This window comes from Gossypium raimondii, chromosome 13, assembly GCF_025698545.1.
Source record: "Gossypium raimondii isolate GPD5lz chromosome 13, ASM2569854v1, whole genome shotgun sequence".
Classification (NCBI taxonomy): domain Eukaryota; kingdom Viridiplantae; phylum Streptophyta; class Magnoliopsida; order Malvales; family Malvaceae; genus Gossypium; species Gossypium raimondii.
The window spans coordinates 26,620,957-26,646,619 of NC_068577.1; the positions used below are offsets into that span (position 1 = coordinate 26,620,957).

The 25,663-nt window shown below is 35.3% G+C and overlaps 1 pseudogene; it reads right to left on the bottom strand.

Annotated features, from left to right (window-relative positions):
- The window catches only part of LOC128036162 (uncharacterized), a 42,125-nt pseudogene that overhangs the window by 11,911 nt on the left and 4,551 nt on the right, over positions 1–25,663 (bottom strand).

Sequence of the window (25,663 nt, forward strand, 5' to 3'; positions counted from 1 at the left end):
ATGTGTCCTAAGGGAATTTAATTAGTTGATTTATTTGATGTAGGTACACTCCCTTGGACGCCATAGGTACATGGATGGATTTAAGACAGTCTGCTGATCATTGGTGTTACCTAAGTGACTTTTCAGCCAAGCCTTTCAACTCTCCAAGAACGTCATTTGGTTGCCCAAGGCAAATTCAAGGCCTTTCACACCAGCAGATTAATTCTTTTCACACCAAGGGCTGTTCGGTTCTGTTTGTTCACACTTAAATGACCATTCAACTTAGTTTGTTCACACTCCATGTGATACAATCCACCTCGGTGTTGAGTCGAGTCGTATTTGAGTTGCCCAATCATCAACAAGGAAGTTTCGTTCGGTTTCGAAAATGGATGAATTTTGGTTAAGTATGGAATTATATGTTGGAATAAGTTCAAGGTGGCTAATAGATAGATGGATTTTAGATGGAATATCTTTGGATGGGCTCGGTTTAACAAAGAAGTAGGATAGAAAAAGTAAGTGATGGAGATGAATAATAGAACTTAAACATCAAGAAAGATAAGATACTATAACGAGTATCGCCCCAAATCTTATATGGTTTAAGGTGACAGTTGGGAATAGGTGATGGACCTCGACCCATTACTTAGCAAAGTAGGAACCGAAGGTATATTTAGATGGATGAACGCCACACCAGGGTTGGTGATAAGTTCAGAAACAAGTTTAGGATGACGCCACTAACTCGTTAGATATGTCACTTGAGACTCGCACAAAATTGGAGAGGAAGTTAACCTCACAGAACCGAAGTTTCATTAAACAAATTGGCAATAGTTTAGCAAAGGTCCATTAAAAAATCTAATTTCACCTATTTATAGTGCTAAAATAGGGTAGCCAAATAGTCACAAGCATTCATCTTAATGTGCTAATTAAAAGCTGAATTAAAGTTCAAGTCTCTTGGCATTCTTGAAACAAATAACTCCTTCATTGAATTCTCTTCAATTCAGCTGAATGAATGTCTTTAATTACTTGAAAAATGACTCTTGAGTTAGCCCTTGGCCAGCCGAATAGACACCAACTTATTAACCAGCTCCTTAATGGTATCTAAATGCTTGAATTAACCTTTGAAATGGCAAAAATAGGCTGGTAGTTTAAAAGGTTGCTGCCAAAATTAAATAGATGATATATTGCTCCTTAAAACCTCCTTAAATGATATATAAACCTTCTTTGTTACAGCCCCTTTACTTTGTAACTAAAAATGACTTGAACAACCACTTTATTTAATTTGTAACATCCTTGAATTGTAACGATTATAAGTTGAAGAGACACTTACAATAAACACATTAAAATGAACTTATTAAACATATTTAAACACTAATTAAACATATCAAAGAAAAATACTTAACTTATATAAATGAGCTAAACATATGCATCAAATATTCCAGCAACTAGTTAATTAAAGAAGCATAAACTTAAACTCATGCATCAATAAATAATCCTAGTAACTAGATTAATTAAGAGCAACACTTATTAAATAAAGTTAAAAAAAACACTTATTAATTAAACTAAGATGAGTTGAATAAATGCCCAGCAACTCATTTATTAAACTAAGATGCTTAAATGCATGGTTTGAAATGCAAACTAAATGAGTTACTTAATGCAAGACTTAAATTTAATGATGCAGACTTAAACTAACATGGGAGTTACATAATGCATGACTTTATTAAATGCAGAACACACAAAGTGCAAGTCTAAAAATTAAAAATATGCAAACTTATTAATTTAAATAAAACTATCTTAAATTAAAAAGTCCTTAAAAACATTGGCCCAATAATCAATCAGGCCTATGAGATGTTTCATCTTGCACTTGGTCCCTTCAAGTTTAGGCCAATCCTGATGTCGGTGAGTTGTGTCAAAACATGATACGACCGGGTTCGCATCACCATGATCGATGAAGTGCCCTAAGTAGCTCATTTATTTCCAAGAACATTCGGTTGAACCAAGTAGCTTATTAAAGATCATTCAAGCAATTTGGCCGAACCTACTTATTGCAATTCAGCCCTCCCAATCACTTCATTTATTTTACTAGCTGAATTAAGTCATCTAGAAGCTGGCCATTGCTGTTCTCCATGCTCAAGAAGCTTTAAGGAATTTTCCTAAGGATTTCTAGAATTTTTCAGTTAACCATTTAGCTACCTTAGGAGCCTATTCGGCTATCCCTTGTAAAGCCTATAAATAAAGGCTCATTTTACTTTGTAAAGCACTTTTTCCATTTTTATTATTGAACTAAGTATTTGTGAGATTTTCTTCTCTCAATTTCGTCCAAAGACTCTATTGACTTATCTACGTAGCTAATGGCGTCAACCTAGTTCTTTTCTAAACCGAACTCATCACTTTATTTGTGTGGCATTCGAACCCGCTATACCAAGGTTCCTATCTTACATAGATAGTGGGTCGAGGTTTCTATCTACCTTTCACCTTACCATCTTAAGAACATATAAGATTCGGGTCAACACTTAATCATAGTGTTGGTTCTTTCTTGTTTTAAGCTCATTTATTCCATCTTCCACCTTAGCCAATTTACTATCATCCTATACTAAATTTTCCTTTAATGGACAAACCAAAACCATTAATCCTAACCCTTTTTGAACCCAATTCAACATCTAATTGCATCCATAGCCGAATATCCTCCTACTTGCACAAGACAAATGAAACTTCATCGTTAGACAATTGGGCAACAGAGCTACCCAAAACGAGAAGTTTGGATGTTTAGAACAATCCTATATTAGGTTTGTGAAAAAAATTCAAAAAAAAATCATGAATTCATTGTATTTCATTGTAATTAGCATTTTATAATTACAAAAAAAAGAAGAAGAAATTTGAAATTAAAAAAAAAAGAGAAAAGAGTTTGTCCAATTCTTTGTTATTTGATTTTTCGAAGCCTCTCGAAGTATTGCAAAGTTTAAATTCAGTGTTTGTAGCTCTTGATCATCCATCTTTTCCATTGCCCCATTTACATTTCACGCCACACTCTATAACCCATTTTTATTTCATTCAGCCAACCTTACACTGGAAATAACTTTACCCTTGTAAACTCTTGAAGCCTACCCTCTAGACTAGAGATAAAGTCTCATCGAGTCTTATATGAAATCACAAGAGAAGAATGAGTGAAAAAAGGCACGAGTGTGTGAGCACATTAGAGAGGAGGTAAAAGCCAAAAAGAGTGCAAACATGAGTGTGAGTGACATCTGTTCTTTCTTTTCGAGTGAACGTGAGGTTTTATGGTGAGGTTAACAAATTATGTCTAGAAGTCCTGAACGGAATATGGTGAAAAGAACCGAAAGACAACCGATCTGAAATGTTGCACCTAAAGGAGGAGGAGTACTTGATTTAGGCCAACAAGCCCTTTTGCGAGAATTTCAACGAATGCTCCAAAACGAGCTCGAGTCCATCAACGAACGATTAGATCGAGTCGAGAAGAGGGATGGACGGGAAAGAATGCCCAAGGTTCGAGGCAAGAACGGGGGCAAACGAGAGTCCATGATAATGATCTATATGATCCAAGTGATCTGGAGAGTGACCAAGCATCGAACCAAAGTAAACGAGTGGAGAGTGACCAAGCATCTAACCGAAGCGAACGATGACGTGGTGATGTGATCCGGCCCAGTTGATTGAGTCGGGTTCACTTAAGATGCCCAATCGTCGACGAGAAGCTCGTTCAAATTTGTAGATAGATGGAGTTTGAATGTTTTATAAGCGAAAGGTAGGCAAAATGGGTTCAAAGGATGGGTTTTGGTTTGATGAAAGATAGGTTCGGTTTAACAAAGAATTAAGTTACAAAGATGATAGATAAATGGAAATGGATAAAGAACTCAAACTTTAAGAATGATTCAATACTAAAAAGTATTGCCCCTAGTCTTATATTGCTTAAGGTGAAATTTGATGAAAGATAGAAGCGGACCTTGACCCGTTACCTATATGGAGGTAAGAACCAAAGGTATAATAATATGGTTGAACGCCACACGGTTCGGTGATAAGTTCAATGGAGTTCGGATTGACGCCACTAGCAAGCTAGATAAGTCGCTTCGAGACTCGAACGAAAGAAGAGAGGAGGTAACCTCACAAGAACAAAGTTCTATTAAGTTTTAATTGATCAAATTCTGTAACCTCTTACAATAAACAAAATAAACTATTTATAGGCTCTCTAATGCCTATTAAAATTCAGCTACTAATGTGTTCACACAACAATTAAAAATGTTCACACTTCAAGCATTAAATCTCTGTTCATGGATAGTGTAAGTTCATGCATGGTTGAATAATCATGTTTCTTCCCAAAACCCGTTCATGCATGCTTAACCAATAAGAAAGCTTCCTTGTTCCATGAATGTGCATCTTCAATTCATATCCAACCCCTTGGACGAATGCTAGGTGCATGGGTCATGCATCTCTCTTAATTAAAGCTTTTTGATGGGTTGGTTCATGAATGGAAGCATGTACCTTGTAAATTCGTTCTCCCTTTGTACATGCACATTATACATTCAATGTGATGAATTAAGGTAATATTCCTCCTTTGGACGTTCATGAATCCACCCATACATGTATAGGAGCTGATTGGTCAAATTGAGGTGTGAATGGCTTAGATCTTGCCTTGGGAATACGATCGCCAAGCTTGTGCTTTAAGTTGCTGGACACCTTTTGGCCAAATAGGTGCCTTGGGGAGCCAAATGGATCAGCCACCATTCATTGAAAGAGGCCTTACATGCACCGTCCCATACATTGAACCTATCATGCATGAACCTTGTTTAATTACTCTCCAAATTCAGCTCACCTACAAAAACACATGAACCAAAATTAAATCACATAAAATTCAGCTGAACAAACATTAATATAATTTAGACACACTAATTAAAACATAAATTAAATTAGACAAATTTAATAAAGTCTTAACAAGACATTAAATTCGGCCAAGACACATTTAAAACATGTAATAAGTCAAAACATAATTATGAGCTGTAGTAATTTAAGCTAAATTAATAAATTACTTAATTTATTCAGACATTAAAATAAATGAGTTGAAATAAACTTAAGCCAAGCTCAAACGAGCTAAAGTAAGCTAAATTGAGCTCAAACGAGCTAAATTAAGCTCATGTGAGCTAAATCGAGCTGGGAAAAACTAAGATTGAGCTTGTTGAGCTGAGATTGAGCTTCATCTTGCACTTGGGGCCCTCGTGTTTAGGCCAATCACGATAGCAAGAGTGGTGCCACAACATGATGCAATTGAGATCACATCACGTGGTCCAAGGAATCGAGCCTTTAGAGAACGAGGTTGTGTTAATGATGACTTGAAAAATATCAAGCTGTCCGTACCACCATTCCAAGGTAAATTCGACCCGGAGGTGTACCTAGAATGGAAGACAAAAATAGAGTTGGTATTCGAGTGCCACAATTACTCGTAGAGTAAAAAGGTGAAGTTAACGGCGATTGAGTTTTCCGACTATGCCATGATCTGGTGGGATCAATTAATCACAAGTCGGAGAAGGATCGCGGAATGACCAATATCCACTTGAGCCGAGATGAAGGCCGTAATGCATAAGATATTTATCCCTTCCTATTATCATCGCGAACTTTATCTAAAACTTCAAAATCTTATGCAAGGTAATTGAAGCGTGGAGGACTACTTCAAAGAGATAGAGATTGCCATGATCTGTGCTGATGTGGGGGAAGATCGTGAGGCGACCATGGCCAAATTTTTAGCCAGCCTTAATCAAGACATCGCCAACGTGGTGGAGCTTCAACAATATGTTGAAATAGTTGACATGGTGCTGATACAAACTCATCTCATGATGTTTTGAGTCGTATGTGTTGCCCAATCGTGAATTGAGTAAGGATGGATTCGTTTCAGTTTTAAAATGAAACAAAATAGAGATAATGGCTTCAAACAAAGGTAATAAACAAAATAAAGAGGAAACAATAACAAATTAATTGGCTAAGACCGAAAATGAACCAACAATAACGAATTGTTGACCCGAATCTCAAAATGGTCTTTAGGTGTTTTTCGGTTAAAGGAAACAGGAAAGGAACCTTGACCCACTATCAACTATGATAGGAACCAAAGGTATATTGAACGCCACACCAAAGGTGATAAGTTCAGCAACAAAGAATAGATGGACGCCACAAGCTATGCTTGATAAGTCAAATCAATTCCGAAAGAACAAAGAGAATTGGATAGCTCACAATTCAAATATTTCATCTATATTCAGCAAAAAGTTCTTCCCCTCTATGGCTGAATACATCTATTTATAATGCTAGAACAAGGTAACCGAATGGTCAAAAACATCCACTTAATGTGCCATAAAAAAATGATGTCTTTTCTTATTCTTTGAACCAAATAACTCCTTCCATAAAATCACTTTAATTCAGCTGATTTGAATGTCTTTAATGGCTTAGAAAATGACTCTTGAGTTGTCCTTGGCTAGTTGAATAGTCACCATCTCTTAACCTGCTCCTTAATGACATTCAAAGGCTTGATTAATTTCTCTTGAAAGCTCAAAAACTACTGGAAGTGGAAGAGTTGTTGCTGAATTTTAAAGGGCATAAAATGCTCTTTAAAACTCCTTTAATGATTTTTAAGCTCCCTTTATAACAGCCCTTTAATTGTAACTCAAAAGAACTTGAACGACCACTTAATTAAATGTGTAATGACCTTGAATTGTAACCACTATAAGCTAAAAGTCATCTGCAATAAACACATTAAAATGAGTTTATTAAACAAATGAAAACACTTATTAATCATAACAAACATTAAACTTACTTAAATAAATGAACTAAAACATATATGCAATAATTATTCCAGAACTAGTTTAATTAAAGAAGCATAATTTAAAAACTTAATTTATGCATCAATAAATAATCCTAGGAACTAGATCAATTAAGAACAACACTTATTAAATAAAGTTCAACAAAACACTTATTAATTAAAACTAAGATGAGTTGAATAAATGTCCAGAACTCATTTATTAAACTAAGATGCTAAAATGCATGGTTTTGAAATACAAATTTAAGTAACATGAAAGTTACATAATTAAACTAACTTGACTGAATTTAATGATGCAAACTTAACTAACATGAAAGTTACATAATGCATGACTTTATTAAATGCAGAACACATATTAATGATGTGCAAACTATAACATAATTAAAAACACAAACTAAAATAACTAAAAATTAATGAATCAAAGTCCTTTTTTTCCAGCAGCCAAATTGACAAACTAAAATTAAAAACTTCATTTTGCACTTGGGCCCCTCGAGTTTGGACCAATCTCGGTACATCGAGTTGTGTCGTAACATGATACGACCGGGATCGCATCATACCCTCCCTCTTGAAAATGATTTGTCCTCAAATCGGGCCACTTGCTCGAGAAAAAGTTTTCAAGATCATGACCCCCTTTCTTTATGATCCGGACAGAATTATTTTCAAAATTCTGAGAACCACAAATGGCTCGGCAAGAAAAAAGGTCATTTGCATGCCATCCCTCTTTAGGAGGGTACCACCTAACATCATCACCTACAAAACAATAAAACAAATTAGTGACACAAGGAAGGTTAAACACAAAAGAACTTTCCAGGATTTTAGTCACAACTTGAACAAATAAACTCAAAAGAACAACACATGAATCAATACCAGGATCAAAAACAGAAATTGGTTTTACCTTTTTCTTCGATGGAAACAAACCTGATTCACAAGGTATTTGAAGATTATAGTTTTGAAAATTAGAATTCCATGGTCCAAATCCCTTGAACAATGATATGGAACAGCATTCACCGGGATCAAAGACAAAGTTTTTGTTCACCATTTCAATTTGACCAGAAAAATTGGTGGCTAGTAACTTATGAAGAACTTGAAGCACATTAAAGTTAAAATCATGCAACACATGTTCGAATCCATTAAGCAACAATATACAACAACCTCCAGAATAAAAAATTTGATTTTGACTTGGCAAGCCAACGAAATTCACATGTTTGGTTTTCGAACTAAATAAAGATAAAACTTGAAGCAAATAGAAGGGGTCAACACATTGATTCAAAATACAATTTTGGTACTCACCTTCGCTTGACGTCAACTTAGGAATATAGGCTCCGGGTTTAAAAACATGGTTTTGATCGGTCGTTCCGTAACGTAACAAAAACTTCACTTTCACCAAGACATCACACATGCCAAATAAAGAAGATATAGGAAAAAATAAATTCAAACAATCAAATCTCTCAAATCTCATGGAAATATACGAAGATCTCACACTAAGATTTAAAAAATTTTCATTACCATCACGATCAAACAGATTGAGCGTTTCACATGAAAGCTCTTTATCAAACATGATCAGATTTTGTATTTGTGGATTTAAAACATCAAAAGATTTTTCAACACAAAACTTATTGAGTGAACAACTCTTCATGCCTCCACTTAAAACGAATTTATCAATCTCAAATAGCGAGTAACAATTAACCAAATCAAAATAAGGAGATCTTTTAAAAACTAAGTTATCGAAAATTTTATCAACAACTTTCAAACCCGATTGCCATGATTCATTGACTAAAACTCCTTACCTTGCTTACCTTTAAGCGCTTGAACCTTACCTTTTCGATCAAATGGAATCGCTCTCATCGTGAAGGTAATGAAGTTGAAACTTGTCATTTGAATCTCTAGAAACCCGAAAAGAAGAAACAATACGAGGACAACTTGCAGATTGGTTAGTAAAACATTCCTCGCTTTTCTTGTTGACTTTCATCTTTTCCACTCGTTTCTTTTCAACTTCTTTCTTTTCCACAATCTCTTTGTTTGTTGAAAACTCACTTTCACTCATCAATTCTCTTTCATTTTCAACAACACTTGTTTCTCGCACTCTTTCTTTTCTTTCTCCAATCTTTTTCTCTTTTTCAATTTTCGTTTCTTTTTCGGTTTCTTTTTCTCTTGTCACTCTTTTTCTTCTCTCAACTTTATTACAAAATGGAGATAATACAAAAGAATCAGAACAATAGACTTTTCATTTGAAAGAAGTGGAAGAATCTTCATAAGAGTCACAATCAACTCTTCGTGAATAAACCTCCATGGATGAGTTCTTATATGAAACACATTCACTTCTTCGTAAGGATTTTTCCGTAGATGAATACTTTGATGCATACGAAGAATGACTGGTGCTTTCTCGTTCGTTACCTTGATAGGCTTCAAACTCGCAAATGGATTTATTTCGCCTAAATTCCTTGAAGAATAGGAATCGGATAAGGGTCTCTTTTCACATATTCGTGAATGTTCGTCTCCTTGATGATCTCATTTTCGTCCTTTCATTTGGATAAATTTGCTCTCGTTGGGTTCTTGCTCGATGACTCCGCTCTTCGACACGATCCAATTGTTTCTTGATGGGTTTGAGTTTTCGATCAAATAGATGCTCCATTTCATGCGTAAAGCCTTGGAGTGTAAAATCGCACACTTCCTCCAACAATTTTACAGATTTAAATCCAACTCCCTTGTCTCGAATTTTTTTCCAGACTTCGTGACATTTTTTTTAAGAACTCACAACAAAGAATCTCAATATCCACTCACAAAGAAATCTCACACACTTGGCTTTTTTTTCTCGAATAAACTCACTACTCTTTGCCTCTTACCACTCACTCCTCCTCTCTAAGTTCTTAGGAATTATTTAAACTTAATAGGCAGTTGTTGTGGGTCGGCTTAAAAACTTGATGTTTGGGCTTGGAAAGAATATTGTAGGACAAAGGAAAGTAGGCTTGAAATAAAGAAATGTAAATGTTTGGTGTGGCGAAAAGTAGAAGGTAATAAGGACTGAAATTTGGGCAGCAAACAAAAACTAAATTTCAAAACTACCTCTCTTTTTTTTTCAAATTTTTTTTTCAAATTTTTTTTTCACAACTTGATATCCAATCTTTTAAGTTTGAATGGAAACTAGTTTTTTTTCGATTTTTTTTTTGAATTTTTTTTTTCGAGTTTTTTTTCGAGAAACTACTATACCGTAATGCCGACAACGTTGATTCTTACTCCAAATTTGCTAGCTCTGATACCAATTTGATACAAACTCGTCTCGTGATGTTTTGAGTCGTATGTGTTGCCCAATCGTGAATTGAGTACGGATGGATTCGTTTCAGTTTTAAAATTAAACAAAATAGAGATAATGGCTTCAAACAAAGGTAATAAACAAAATAAAGAGGAAACAATAACAAATTAATTGGCTAAGACCGAAAATGAACCAACAATAACGAATTGTTGACCCGAATCTCAAAATGGTCTTTAGGTGTTTTTCGGTTAAAGGAAACAGGAAAGGAACCTTGACCCACTATCAACTATGATAGGAACCAAAGGTATATTGAACGCCACACCAAAGGTGATAAGTTCAGCAACAAAGAATAGATGGACGCCACAAGCTATGCTTGATAAGTCAAATCAATTCCGAAATTCAGCAAAAAGTTCTTCCCCTCTATGGCTGATTACATCTATTTATAATGCTAGAACAAGGTAACCGAATGGTCAAAAAACATCCACTTAATGTGCCATAAAAAACTGATGTCTTTTCTTATTCTTTGAACCAAATAACTCCTTCCATAAAATCACTTTAATTCAGCTGATTTGAATGTCTTTAATGGCTTAGAAAATGACTCTTGAGTTGTCCTTGGCTAGTTGAATAGTCACCATCTCTTAACCTGCTCCTTAATGACATTCAAAGGCTTGATTAATTTCTCTTGAAAGCTCCAAAAATGGCTGGAAGTGGAAGAGTTGCTGCTGAATTTTAAAGGGCATAAAATGCTCTTTAGAAACTCCTTTAATGATTTTTAAGCTCCCTTTATAACAGCCCCTTTAATTGTAACTCAAAAGAACTTGAATGACCACTTAATTAAATGTGTAATGACCTTGAATTGTAACCACTATAAGCTAAAAGTCATCTGCAATAAACACATTAAAATGAGTTTATTAAACAAATGAAAACACTTATTAATCATAACAAACATTAAACTTACTTAAATAAATGAACTAAAACATATATGCAATAATTATTCCAAGAACTAGTTTAATTAAAGAAGCATAATTTAAAAACTTAATTTATGCATCAATAAACAATCCTAGGAACTAGATCAATTAAGAACAACACTTATTAAATAAAGTTCAACAAAAACACTTATTAATTAAAACTAAGATGAGTTGAATAAATGTCCAAGAACTCATTTATTAAACTAAGATGCTAAAATGTATGGTTTTGAAATGCAAATTTAACTAACATGAAAGTTACATAATTAAACTAACTTGACTTAATTTAATGATGCAAACTTAACTAACATGAAAGTTACATAATGCATGACTTTATTAAATGTAGAACACATATTAATGATGTGCAAACTATGACATAATTAAAAACACAAACTAAAATAACTAAAAATTAATGAATCAAAGTCCTTTTTTCCAGCAGCCAAATTGACAAACTAAAATTAAAAACTTTATTTTGCACTTGGGCCCCTCGAGTTTGGACCAATCTCGGTAGCATCGAGTTGTGTCGTAACATGATGCGACCGGGATCGCATTAGGTGCACGTCGCCATAAAAGTGGAAAAGCAAATAAAGAGAGAGGGCTCCAGCCGAACCTTTCCCAACTCCAACGCCACTTCAAAATGGAATCAAGATTCGAGTAAGAAAGATATACCAAACCGTGTGAAGGACCAAGCGGTGTCTGCAAAACCTAGCAAGCCCATTGGTGAAACTAGTAAATGGAAAGACGTAGCTTTTCCAAACCGATCGAGGGATGTCAAGTGTTTCAAATTTTTAGGGGGAGGACACATCGCCAGCCAATGCCCTAATTGAAGCAATATGATTGTGAGACCCAATGGAGAGATTGAGTAGGAGGAAGAGAAAGAAAAAGAATTTGACGCAACCACCGATGAGGAGGAAGAACTTGAATACGCTGTTTATGGCAAAATCCTCGTTATTAAGTGAAGCCTAAGCCTCCAAAGCATGGAAAATGAGTAGCAAAGAGAGAATATTTTCCATACATGTTGCCATGTCCAAGTGATACGATTTGCCTTGGTGTTGAGTCGAGTCATATTTGAGTTGCCCAATCGTCTACGATGAAGTAAGGGACAAATGAATATCTAACAAATAAAATTGAAAAAAATAGGCTCAATATTGTTTTATAACAACAAAGGTTCAGGGAAAATGGCTAAAAATAGATGTGTTCGGTTATGATAAAATGAAGGAAAGAAAAATGGCTCAAGAAACAAGTAAGAACCAACACTAGTAAGTGTCGACCCAACACTTATACGTTTAATGAGATGGATAGTAAATTAAATCAAAACCTCAACCCACTATCTAGAAAGGTAGGAACCTCAATATAAGGTTTGAACGCCACACTTGCTAAAGTGATAAGTTTGGGATAAAGCAAAGAACGGATTGACGCCACTAGCTTTGTAGATAAGCCAACAAGTCTTTGTACAAAATCGAAGAAAGTAATTCTCACCAAATGAAAAGAGTTTCATTCAAAATTGATGCGATTCGGCCAGGGATAATCGAGTCGTTTCACAAAGTTTGCCCGATCGTCGACGAGGAGAAGTTCTAGCAGCCAAACAAGGTGTAAATTTGTTTTAAAATTTTGCGAAAGCTTAAAAAGTGAATTTTGTAATGATAGAAGGTTTAGAAAGATGTAGGTTCGGTTTAATAAAGGAATCAAATGATAGTTAATTTGGGATAATTTTTGGGAATGGAAAAATGGACTTAACTCCAGAAACGATTCAACACTAAAGAGTGTCACCCCGGTATCTATTTGGTTAAAGTGGATTTGCGAAATTGTAGAAGGGTTGAGCGCCACACAAAAATAAGGTGATAAGTTCAAGAAGAGAACGATAGATGCCACTAGCTCGCTAGATAAGTCAGATCGAAACTTGTACGAATTTAGAGAGGAGAAAACTCACTCTTTGAACAAAGTTCATTCAATAATCTGGCAAAAAGTCAAAAGTTCTTTTACAATGAAAATGAACAACTATTTATAGGACCATGCATGGCTAGCCGAATGGGCAACTTAATGGCTAAGAATTCAGCCATGAATATGCTAGAAAATTCTAGAAAGAAATCATTAATTTGTTGTAGCTAAATTCGGCTGAATGGGAATGAATGAAGCATTAAAAATTCGATTCATGCTTGGAGATGATGCATGGATTGGCCGAAACATCATGTTGCTTTACTTGATGCATTCATGCATCCTTAACCTTGAAGAAAGCTTAATTCAATGGATGTGCAGCCCCTTAATTGTTCCAACATCTCCCTTGGCCGAATGGAGCTTTAAAGTGCCTTGAAAACTTGAATGATCATCTTGAAAATACATGGAACATGCCTGAAACGTCCCAAGTTATGTTCTTCCATAAATTCTGTCCATAGATGTGCAAATGCATGAACATTCAACAGCCCCCTCTTGCATGAACGTCCCAAGTACTTGTGTTCCCTTAAATGCCTTCCATTGAACCTCCATTGTGCATGCACACTCCCATACATTGCACCAAGCTGTTCATGAACCTATAGCAAATAAAATCAGCAAGTTAAATGCATTCCAGAACAATAATTTGGTAGCATGTGAACACAATAACCTGCAGCAATTAAATTCAACCATTAATTCATAGTACATGCATCTACAAATTAAAGATAGATTAAGACATATTAAATTGGCAGCAACTTAGTCAATAAACCTGCTCATAAATTTGGCTGAATTTAGACATATTAAATAAAAAACAAGACATATTAATTAGGTGTAATGAAACAGGTGTATTTATGCTATGTAATAACTAAAACATATTAAAAGCATGCATGAAAAACATTAAACACAAATAATTAAATTTGTCCAGATTTAAACAAATTAATTACTAACACTTATTTGAGCTGAACTAACTAAATAAACTAACTCATTTAATTTATTCCAGCAAATTAAAAATGCATGAAATTAAATAAAAGAAAATTAAGCTCAATGAGCTAGCATCTAGCCGAATTAAGCTCCATTGAGCTAGAACGAGCTAGTTCAACTTGCACGAGTTTGCAAATCATGCCTAATGAGCTGATCCAAGTACATTCCCGGGGCGTGGTCATATCATTCCCCCCTTCTTCAGAACGACTTGTCCTCAAGTCGAGCCGTTGATTCTCTCGATCATAGCTCCTTTTACTCAGCTTTCCTCGGTCGAACGAGACGAATGGCAATTGAGTCCATTGAAAAGAATAACCATGAATTAGAAAAAAGCAGTGCAAACAAATTTGCAATCTTAGCATAACAAGACAAATGTAATGCATGCGAGTGGAAAGATTCAGATTACCATGCAAACGAACTAGTTTACTCGACAATGCCACGACAAATGTTCGAAACAAAATTGAATAGATTTCTGGGCATGCATACATCTTAAATTGATTACACAAGCTATGATTGGATCACAAGTAATGAGTCAAAATATGTACATAGGCATCACAAACAGGTAATGAAAAAGATTTACATGGTTCTCGAAGTTGCACAATCATACCATGCATTAGACGATTGACTATCGATTCTATTACAATTGCATCAACACAATTATCAATAACAAGAATCTTTTTATCAACCCACAAAACAGATAGATCATCAATAAGCAAAATATGTCAGTCAAGCACGTTTTGATCTAAATGTTTTACAAAAACTAAATCATCAACACGATCCTTAACACCATCCGAAGAGTACAAAAATCTTTCAAAAGTTTCAAGTGTCTTACCTTTATGAACAGTAAAATAAAGATCATTTTTACCTCACTCGCTCAACAAAAATCTTCGCTCCTCGGGGGTGTAGAGTAGTCAAAACTCCTTGCTTGAATTAACCTTTTCAAAATGGATCTCCATACTCGACAATAGAGAATCAAATTGAAATTAGAATCAAAATACATCAGGAACTCATCCAAATGATCATGTAATCTAAGTTTCAGTCTGTCAATTTTGCTCAAAAATGCAGAATTTTGATAACAAAGCAGATTTGAGACACCATATTCAACTTTAAGTGCACTAACCATTTTACATGTCATCGTCGTATCAAACAAACAAATCAAAGACATGCATGTTTTCAAGCATTCATACATCTCAAATCTCATACGCACATTCTTGTTTAGACAAAGTAGTTTCTCACAAAAGATCAATGAGTGCACATTTTTACCCAAATCAAGCAGATGGAAAGGCTTATATGTTTTCTTATCTTGCAAATGCCAAATAACTTTATTTCACTAGCAAACTCATCAGCATCGCAATTTCCAAAAGCATTATTCTTCTTGCCATCATTCCAAGTAAATATATTATCATCAATCAAAGGATGGCAAGTAACCACATCAAAGTTCAAATCACTTCTAAAGGACAATTCCTCAACAAGGTTTCCATCAACAATCGAATAAGGCAGAGGTGCTTTAAGAAGTTCAAAACTCATACCTTGCTCCTCTTTTGGCATAGGCGAGCTAAGATCATTGAGAACGTTACCTTTTTCAACCAAGGTGAACCTTCTCTCCTTTGAAAGGTATTGGAGTTGAAAATTATCGTCACTTGGCCTTTTAGAAACCTAAAAAGAGGAAACAAAACAAGACAAATTCTTATCTGGTTTAGTAAATAAATTCCTCACTTTTTCTTGCTCTTTTGCCTCCTTTTCTCTCGTTTGTTTTTCTAACTCATTTTCATCTTCTTCTTTTTCATTTCTTTCAATTTCTTTTTCAATGTTCTTTTCTTCATTTTCTTTTTCTCTCACTTTTTTGATTTCTTTTTCTTTTTCATTTTTCTTTTCTTTTTCTTTTTCTTTTTCACTACAATGTGCGGATGACACGAAAGAATCAAAAAGATAATCATTTGGCTCAAAGAAAGAGAAAATATTTTCATAGGCTTCTCGTCTATTTCTTCAGGAACAATCCTTTGGGAAGGACTTTTTGAAGCATAAGAGGAATAACTCGTCCTTTCTCGATCTTTATATCAAAAAGTTGGAAGCTCAAAGCTGTCGCGTCTTGAATTCCTTGACAAATAGGAATCCCGATAAAAATCTTTTAGCTAGTAGTCTTTGGACACGTATCACCGTGATGATCTCGACTCCGTTTGTCGACTTGGTGGATTTTGTTTCTGTCGGGCCTTTTCCTCCACTCGGTCCAAACATCTTTTTAATGGGCTTAGTTTTTCCTCCAACATTTGGCCCATCTCGTTCACCAAGTATTGAAATTCATCGGCAAAGAATTCTGCTCGAGACATGATTTAATTGCTGAAAAAGAATAGTGATTAAAAAAAAATTTAAATTCCTCACCACAAAAATCTCACGTTTCACTCGCAAAGAAAATTGGATAGCACTCCACTCGTGTTTACACTCGTTTAATGGCTTTTGCTCGCTCTAATGTACTCACCACTCGTGCCTTTTTTCTGCTCGTCTCACTCTCGTGAATTCGTATTTTGTTTCAAGAAGACTTATTGCGGCTTAGAGGGTCGGCTTCAAATGGGTGCAAAGGATAACGTTAGGGTGTATAGGGTAGGCTGAAACAAGGAAAATAAAAATCAAAGTATGTGTGGCATTTTTGTGGGGGTAGAAGGAATGGTAGAATGAATGGATGTTCAGAAGTAATAATAAATGATAAGAAAATAAAAATCAGAAGACTTTTCACTTCTTCTTTTTTTTTATACTTTTCGTTTTTTTTAATTTTCGTAACTTTTTTTAACACTTCAAATACAATATATTGAATTCAAGAAGAATAAAATACCACTTGATTTTTTTTATTTTTTTATTTTTTTCACGTTATGAACCTACTCTAAGCTTGATACGATTGTCGATGCTCCTCGTTTTGTAAGCTCTGATACCAAATGATGCGATTCGGCCTAGGATAATTGAGTTGTTTCACAAAGTTTGCCCGATTATCAACGAGGAGAAGTTCTAACAGCCAAAAAAAGGTGTAAATTTGTTTTAAAATTTCGTGGAAGCTTACAAAGTGAATTTTGTAATGATAAAAGGTTTAGAAAGATGTAGGTTCGGCTTAATAAAGGAATCAAATGATAGTTAATTTGGGATAATTTTTGGGAATGGAAAAATGGACTTAACTCCAGAAATGATTCAACACTAAAGAGTGTCAGCCTGGTATCTATTTGGTTAAGGTGGATTTGTGAAATTGTAGAAGGGTTGAACGCCACACCAAAATAAGGTGATAAGTTCAAGAAGAGAACGATAGATGCCACTAGCTCGCTAGATAAGTCAGATCGAAACTTGTACGAATTTAGAGAGGAGAAAACTCACTCTTTGAACAAATTTCATTCTATAATCTGGTAAAAAGTCAAAAGTTCTTTTACAATGAAAACGAACAACTATTTATAGGACCATGCATCGCTAGCCGAATGGGCAACTTAATGGCTAAGAATTTAGCCATGAATATGCTAGAAAATTCTAGAAAGAAATCATTAATTTGCTATAGCTAAATTCTTCTGAATGGGAATGAATGAAGCATTAAAAACTCGATTCATGCTTGGAGATGATGCATGGATTGGCGGAAACATCATGTTGCTTCACTTGATGCATTCATGCATCCTTAACCTTGAAGAAAGCTTAATTCCATGGATGTGCAGCCCCTTAATTGTTCCAACATCTCCCTTGGCCGAATGGAGCTTTAAAGTGCCTTGAAAACTTGAATGACCATCTTGAAAATACATGGAACATGCCTGAAACGTCCCAAGGTATGTTCTTCCATAAATTCTGTCCATAGATGTGCAAATGCATGAACATTCAACAGCCCCCTCTTGCATGAACGTCCCAAGTACTTGTGTTCCCTTAAATGCCTTCCATTGAACCTCTATTGTGCATGCACACTCCCATACATTGCACCAAGCTGTTCATGAACCTGTAGAAAATAAAATTAGCAAGTTAAATGCATTCCAGAACAATAATTTGGCAGCATGTGAACACAATAACCTGCAGCAATTAAATTCAACCATTAATTCATAAAGATAGATTAAGACATATTAAATTGGCAGCAACTTAGTCAATAAACCTACTCATAAATTTGGCTGAATTTAGACATATTAAATAAAAAAACAAGACATATTAATTAGGTGTAATGAAACAGGTGTATTTATGCTATGTAATAACTAAAACATATTAAAAGCATGCATGAAACACATTAAACACAAATAATTAAATTTGTCCAGATTTAAACAAATTAATTGCTAACACTTATTTGAGCTGAACTAACTAAATAAACTAACTCATTTAATTTATTCCAGGAAATTAAAAATGCATGAAATTAAATAAAAGTGAATTAAGCTAAATGAGCTAGCGTCTAGCCAAATTGAGCTCCATTGAGCTAGAACGAGCTAGTTCAGCTTGCACGAGTTTGCAAATCATGCCTAATGAACTGATCCTAGTACATTCTCGGGGCGTGGTCGTATCAAAAATGATCAAAAGTCCATTACAAACTCTAATTTCACCTATTTATAGTGCTAAAATAGGGTAGCCAAATAGTCACAAGCATTTATCTTAATGTGCTAATTAAAAGCTGAATGATAGTTCAAATCTCTCGGCATTCTTGAAACAAATAACTCCTTCATTCATTTCTCTTCAATTCAGCTGAATGGATGTCCATGAATGCTTGAATGACGACTCTTGAATTGTCCCTTGGCTAGCCAAATAGACACCAGCTCCTTAATGGTGTTTTGAATGCTTTATTTATTCTTTTGAAAGAGCAAAAATAGCTGGTAGAAGAAAGAGTTGCTGCTGAATTTTAAAGAGTATATAATGCTCTTTAAAACTTACTTAAATGATGTATTAAACCCCCTTTGTAATAGCTCCTTCTTTTGTATTCAAATAACACTTGAAAAGTCACTTCAATTAAGTTGTAACAGCCTTGAAATGTAACGATTGTGAGCCGAAGAAACTCCCGCAATAAACACATTAAAATGAACTCATTAAGCATATTAAACACTAATTAAACATATCAAGAACAAATACTTAACTTAAGTAAATAAACTAAACATATGCATTAATTATTCCAGCAACTAGTTATTTAAAGAAGCAACAATAAATAAACTTAGCTCATGCCTCAATAAATAATTCTAGAAACTAGATTACTTAAGAGCAACACTTAATAAATAAAGTTCAAAGAAAACACTTATTAATTAAACTAAGATGAGTTGAATAGATATCCCGCAACTCATTTATTAAACTAAAGATGAGTTTATTAAAATTTTAGTTCAACTTGCAATAAATTGCAAGTGACACCTATTGGGTTAATCCTTTCATGACAAATAGATCCGGCTTCTTGTTCATCCCAAACTCGATCCATATAGCTTGCCAATGCATCTTTAAAGTTCTTAGCTCGTGACCTAGTTATAGGCCATTGTGGCAACTTAATGGATTCAATAGAAACATCCCGGGCTAATGTCGTATCATGAGTCTCAGTCTAAAATTGAATCAATAAAGCCAAAATAGCTTCTTGGAGTTGTTTGGCTCGAGCTCAAGTTATGGGGCCTTTAGGGAGCTCGAGGGAATCAAAACTTGAATTCGCGGGCGCCCCGGGCGTCCTCACATCACCAAGCAAGGTGTGTAGTTTGATCGTGGATGGCGGAAGTTGCATGAATGTAGCCAGTACTTTGATAGTGGAAAAACTCAGTTTGCCAACAACTAAACATCCTCATCCCTACAAACTTCAATGGCTCAATGACGATGGGGAATTGAAGGTGTCCAAACAAGTCTTAGTTTCATTTTCCATCGGTAAGTACAATGACGAGGTTCTTTAACGTGGTGCACATGCATGCCGGTCATCTATTTTTGGGGTGTCCGTGTAATTTTATCACAAAGTTATCCGTGATGGCTATACGAATCGCTACACTTTCAAACACCTCGAGAAAAATGTAACTCTAACTCCATTGATGCCAAGACAAGTTTATGAAGATCAATTGAAGCTAAGAGACTCCATTGAAAAATTTAGAGAGAGTGGACAAAAAGAAAAGATTGAAAAGGAGAGTGAAAGAAAAGTTAGAAAAAGAAAGGAAAACAAGTGTAAAATCTGAAAGAAAAAATGAGTGTTTATGCAAAAGAGAGTGATATTCGAAAGTCCTATCTGTTGAAGCGACTGGTTCTTGTACTTCTGTACAAGGAAAACCTTTTGAGTACTAACGACTTGGATCAAAATCTTCCCTCTTCAATTGTTTCTCTTTTGCGGGACTTTGATGACGTATTTTCAGATGAAGTTCCTAGTGGTTTGCCACCCATTTGAGAAATTTAACATCAAATCGACTTCATTCCCGAAGCTTCCATCTCAAATCACTCGGTTTACTATAGCAACCCTGAGGAAACCAAGGAGTTACAAAACCAAGTGAATGAGCTTATAGAGAAGGGGTACACATGAGAAAGCCTTAGTCCTTGCGCTGTACAGGTATTATTGGTGCCAAAAAAGATGAAATGTGGCGCATGTGTGTGGACTGCCGCGCGGTGAACAAGATCACTATAAAATACTGACATCCAATACAATTACTAGATGATATGTTAGATGAGTTGAGTGGTGCGCAACTATTTTTCGAGATCGACTATGTGTGTGGATGCGTGAAGGTGACAAGTGGAAAACTGCATTTAAGATGAAGCATGGTTTGTACGAGTGGTTGGTCATTCCATTCGGCCTAACCAACGTACCCAGCACCTTCATGCAGCTTATGAATCATATTTTACATTCTTTCATTGGAAAATTTTGTGTTGTCTATTTTGATGATATCCTTATTTATAGTAAATCTTTAGATGACCATGTGCTACATTTGAAAGCTGTCCTGGAAGTCCTTCGGAAAGAAACTTTGTATGCTAATATTAAGTAGTGTACCTTTTTCACAAACAAGGTTATCTTCTTAGGTTTTGTAGTCAACTCGGAGGGACTTGAGGTAGACTAAGATAAGGTGAAACAATACGAGAATGGCCTAGACCAACGAGCATAAGCCAAGTGAGGAGCTTCCACGACTTGGCAAGCTTTTATTGGTGATTCGTACCGATCTTTAGCACCTTGGCCACACCTTTAACGAGTGTGATCAAGAAGTCTACATCTTTTCATTGGGATGAAGAACAAGAGAAATCCTTTAATTCTATTAAAGATTGTTTAACTAATGCACCTTTGCTTGTGTTGTCTGATTTTTCTAACATGTTTGAAATTGAATGTGATGCTTCAGGTGTCGGAATAGGAGCCATGCTAACTCATGATGGGAGACCCGTTGCATATTTTAGTGAGAAGTTGAATGGAGCCGCATTAAACTACTCCACCTATGACAAAGAGTTGTACGCCCTGATTCGAACACTAGAAACATGGCAGCATTATTTGTGGCCCAAGGAGTTTGTAATTCATTTGGACCATAAAGCACTTAAGCACATCAAGGGCCAAACAAAATTAAACAAGTGACATGCCAAGTGGGTAGAATTCTTAGAATCTTTTCCTTATATTATAAAGTACAAGCAAGGTCAGGAAAATATAGTGGCTGATGCGTTGTCAAGACGATATTCTCTATTATCTTATTTGGATTCTAAATTACTTGGATTTGTTTTCTTGAAAGACTTGTATGTTGATGATGCTAATTTTGGGGAGATCTATAGATCTTGTGAAAATATTTCTATTGATAAGTTTTACAGGTGTGGCGGATTCCTCTTTCAAGAAGGCAAGCTTTGCGTTTCGCAAAGTTAAATACAAAACTTGCTGGTGAGCGAGGCACATAGTGGCGGCCTGATGGGCCATTTTGGAGTATCAAAAACTTTGTCTAAGCTCCAAGAGCATTTCTTTTGGTTGGGGATGAAGAGGGACGTAGACAAAATTTGTGCCCAATGCGTGACGTGCAAAAAAGTAAAATCCAAGATCAACCCACATGGATTGTACACGCCACTACCAATACTTGAAGAACCATGGGTCAACCTTTCTATGGACTTTGTCCTAGGCCTACCAAGAACTAAAACTGAGAAGGATTCAATCTTTCTTGTCATAGATAGATTTTCTAAAATGTCTCATTTTATAGCTTGCTCAAAAAATTGACAATGCCTTAATGTTGCTAATTTGTTCTTTAGGGATGTCTCATTTTGTTCTTTAAATTATGCATTAAAATGTAAAAGCCAATTAAATAACATACTTATATAAACAAACTCAAACATATTAAACAACTAAGATGCTTAAATGCAAGGTTTAAGATGCAAACTAAATGAACAAATGAGTTACTTAATGCATGACTTAATTTAATGATGCAGACTTAAACTAACATGGGAGTTACATAATGCATGTCAAAGTTAAGAGATGTAGATTAATAATGTAGGACATTAATTAAAGATGCATATTAATGATGTACAAACTAAAACATAATTAAAGACACAAAAATAAATGAATTAAAGTCCTTATTCCAGCAACCAAATTAACAAACTAAAATTAAAAGCTTCCTTTTGCACTTGGGCCCCTCGAGTTTGGGCCAATCTCGATGTCATCGAGTTGTATCGTAACATGATGTGGCCGGGATCGCATCACCAACATTGAGGTGAGGATCGAACAATATATGCGCAAGGCTAACAAAGGAAGGAAACAAGTAGTATTCCAACCCAGAGATTGGGTTTGGGTTCACATGAGGAAGGAACGGTTTCCAGCTTAATGAAGGTCGAAGTTATTACCAAGAGGAGATGGACCCTTCCAACTGTTGGAACGCATTAACGAAAATTCTTACATGCTCGACCTTCCAGGTGAGTATGACATTAGCACAAGCTTTTATGTATCTGATTTATCTCCCTATGATGTAGGCAACGATTTGGGGGCAAATCACTTCAAAGAGGGAGGGAATGATACGGCCAAGTCCCAAGGGTTACCAAGAGCTGACATGGATCCACTCGAGCTACCTTTAGGTCCGATCACCCGAGCTCGGGCTAAGAAGTTCAAAGACGCAACCACAGCCCTAGTTGATAGAGTTTGGGGCGAAACCATGGCTGGCCTACTTAATAGTTCTTGGACCAGCAAGCCGAGCAAGCCATGCAACCTCATTCAAGCTCAACCAGCTCGATCTTAGCTTAATAAGCTCGTTCTCAGCTTAGTCTAGCTTATGTTTAATTATGCTAGAATAAACATTTAATTTGTCCGTAGTTAAATTAGTTAATTAGTTTAAGTCATTAATTTGTTAAAATCTAGACATATAATTAATTAAGTGTTTTTAATTATGTTCTAAATTAATTATGAGTTTTTAATCTGTCTTAATATATTACAAGGTTTAAATATGTTTAGTCAAATTTATTAAGCATGTTTAATTTGTTTCTTTGCTACCGGATTAATGTGTCCTAGGGGAATTTAATTAGTTGATTTATTTGATGTAGGTACACTCCCTTGGATGACATAGGTGCATGAATGGATTTAAGATGGTGTGCTGATTATTGGTGTTACCTAAGTGACTTTTCAGCCAAGCCTTTTCAACTCTCCAAGAAGGTTATTTGGCTGCCCAAGGCAAATTCAAGGCCTTTCACACCAGCCGATTAATTCTTTTCACACCAAGGGCTATTTGGTTCTGTTTGTTCACACTTAAATGACCATTCAACTTAGTTTCTTAGCACTCCATAACCAATGAAGTGCCCTAAGCAGTCATTTATTTCCAAGAACTTTCGGCTAAACCAAGCAGCTTATTAAAGATCATTCAAGCAATTTGGTCGAACCTACTTATTGGAATTTAGCCCCCCAAATACTTCATTTATTTTTCCAGCTGAATTAAGTCATCTAGAAGCTGGCCATTGTCGTTCTCCATGCACAAGAAGCTTCAGGTAATTTTCTTAAGGACTTTTAGAATTTTTCAGTTAACCATTTAGCTACCTTAGGAGCATATTCGGCTATCCCTTATAAAGCCTATAAATAGAGGCTCATTTTACCTTGTAAAGAACTTTTGCCATTTTTATTACTGAACTAAGTATTTGTGAGATTTTCTTCTCTCAACTTTGTCCAAAGACTCTATTGACTTATCTACGTAGCTAGTGGCGTCAACCTAGTTCTTTTCTAAACCGAACTCATCACTTTATTCGTGTGGCATTCGAACCCGTTATACCAAGGTTCCTATCTTACATAGATAGTGGGTTGAGGTTTCTATCTACCTTTCACCTTGGCATCTTAAGAACATATAAGATTCGGGTCAACACTCAATCATAGTGTTGGTACTTTCTTGTTTTTAAGCCCATTTATTCCATATTCCTCCTTAGCTGATTTACTATCATCCTATACTAAATTTTCCTTTAATAGCCAAACCAAAACCATTAATCCTAACCCTTTTTGAACCCAATTAACATCTAATTCCATCCATAGCCGAATATTGATACGATCTCGGTTTAGTAGTTGAATCCGAGTCGTTTAGTTCCCGATCGTAAACGAAGAAGTATGTTTGAATAAATCGATTCAAGAGAAAGTAAAGAGAAATTAGGTTCAAAGAAAGCAAGTCGGATTGAACAAAGTTGGTATGGTTTTTTGGTTTAGATGAGAAAGAATTGGTTTGAATTTGGTCGAGTTCGGTTTTGGGTTTGTTACGAAATGGTAATGTGATTTGGTTCAAAATGGTAATACGATTTGGTATTTAATTGGTAAGGTAATTTGGTTCGAAATGGTAATACGATTTAGTACGAAATGTTAATGGTTCAAAAAGGTCAAGAGTGAACCAACACTAAGGAAGAGTGTTGACCCGAAACTTATAGGACCTAAATGAATTGGAAATGGTTGAAAAGGACCTTGACCCGATACTTAGGAAAGTATGAACCAAAGGTATCAAAGGTGAACGCCACACTCGGGTTGGGGAGTGATAAGTTCGAAAGAAAGACTCGGAAAGACGCCACTAGAAGCTAGATAAGTCTTACGGGTCTCGAACGAAATTTGAGAGAAAATGCCTCACAAATTTGGCAGCAATTCGTTACTTAAAATGTCAAAAACTCCCTTACAAAGTGAAAATTCAGCTATTTATAATAATCCACTAGGCTAGCCGAATGGTCACTTAAATTCCTTAAAAATTAAACAAATGAATTACTTAAATGGGCTAGCTAGATTCTATTGAACTTGGAGCTCCAATGGTCACCTTCTAGATGGACAATTGAACTTGGAGCTTGAGGGAGTAAATGGCAGCAGACTACATTCGGTTGATGTGCTTAAAGGAGCTCATTTAATTGGCAACTATTGCTGAAAATTACCAGCAATTAAGAAGATGTTGAGTAGTCACTTTGAGTGTGAAAACCAAGTTTTGAAGAGTCTTTGAATGTGAACACCTTGATCCGAACAGCCATGATGTATTCAACAAATGTGTAAGTAATAAATTCGCTGAATGGTCACTTAGGAGACTTCAAACAGCACCAACTTCATTCTCCCATTCATGCATGTGTGTCCCTTCATGTACCCTCTTTTAATACCTTTCATGCTCCAAAAACGTTCATGGATGATGTACCTGCAGCAACATTCATCAAATAATTCAAATTCATGTTTAGAAACATTAAATTAACACTAAAATGCTGCACATTAAATTCGGCAGACCTTAGGACATAATTAAAACAAGTAATAAAGTTAACTTATTAAAACAAGCTTAAAAACATATTTATAAGTCAGATAAATTAAGACAAAATTAATAACATGTCATAATAACTAAAATATCATGCATAATTAAGTTTGACCAGATTTAAGAACAATTTATTAACGAA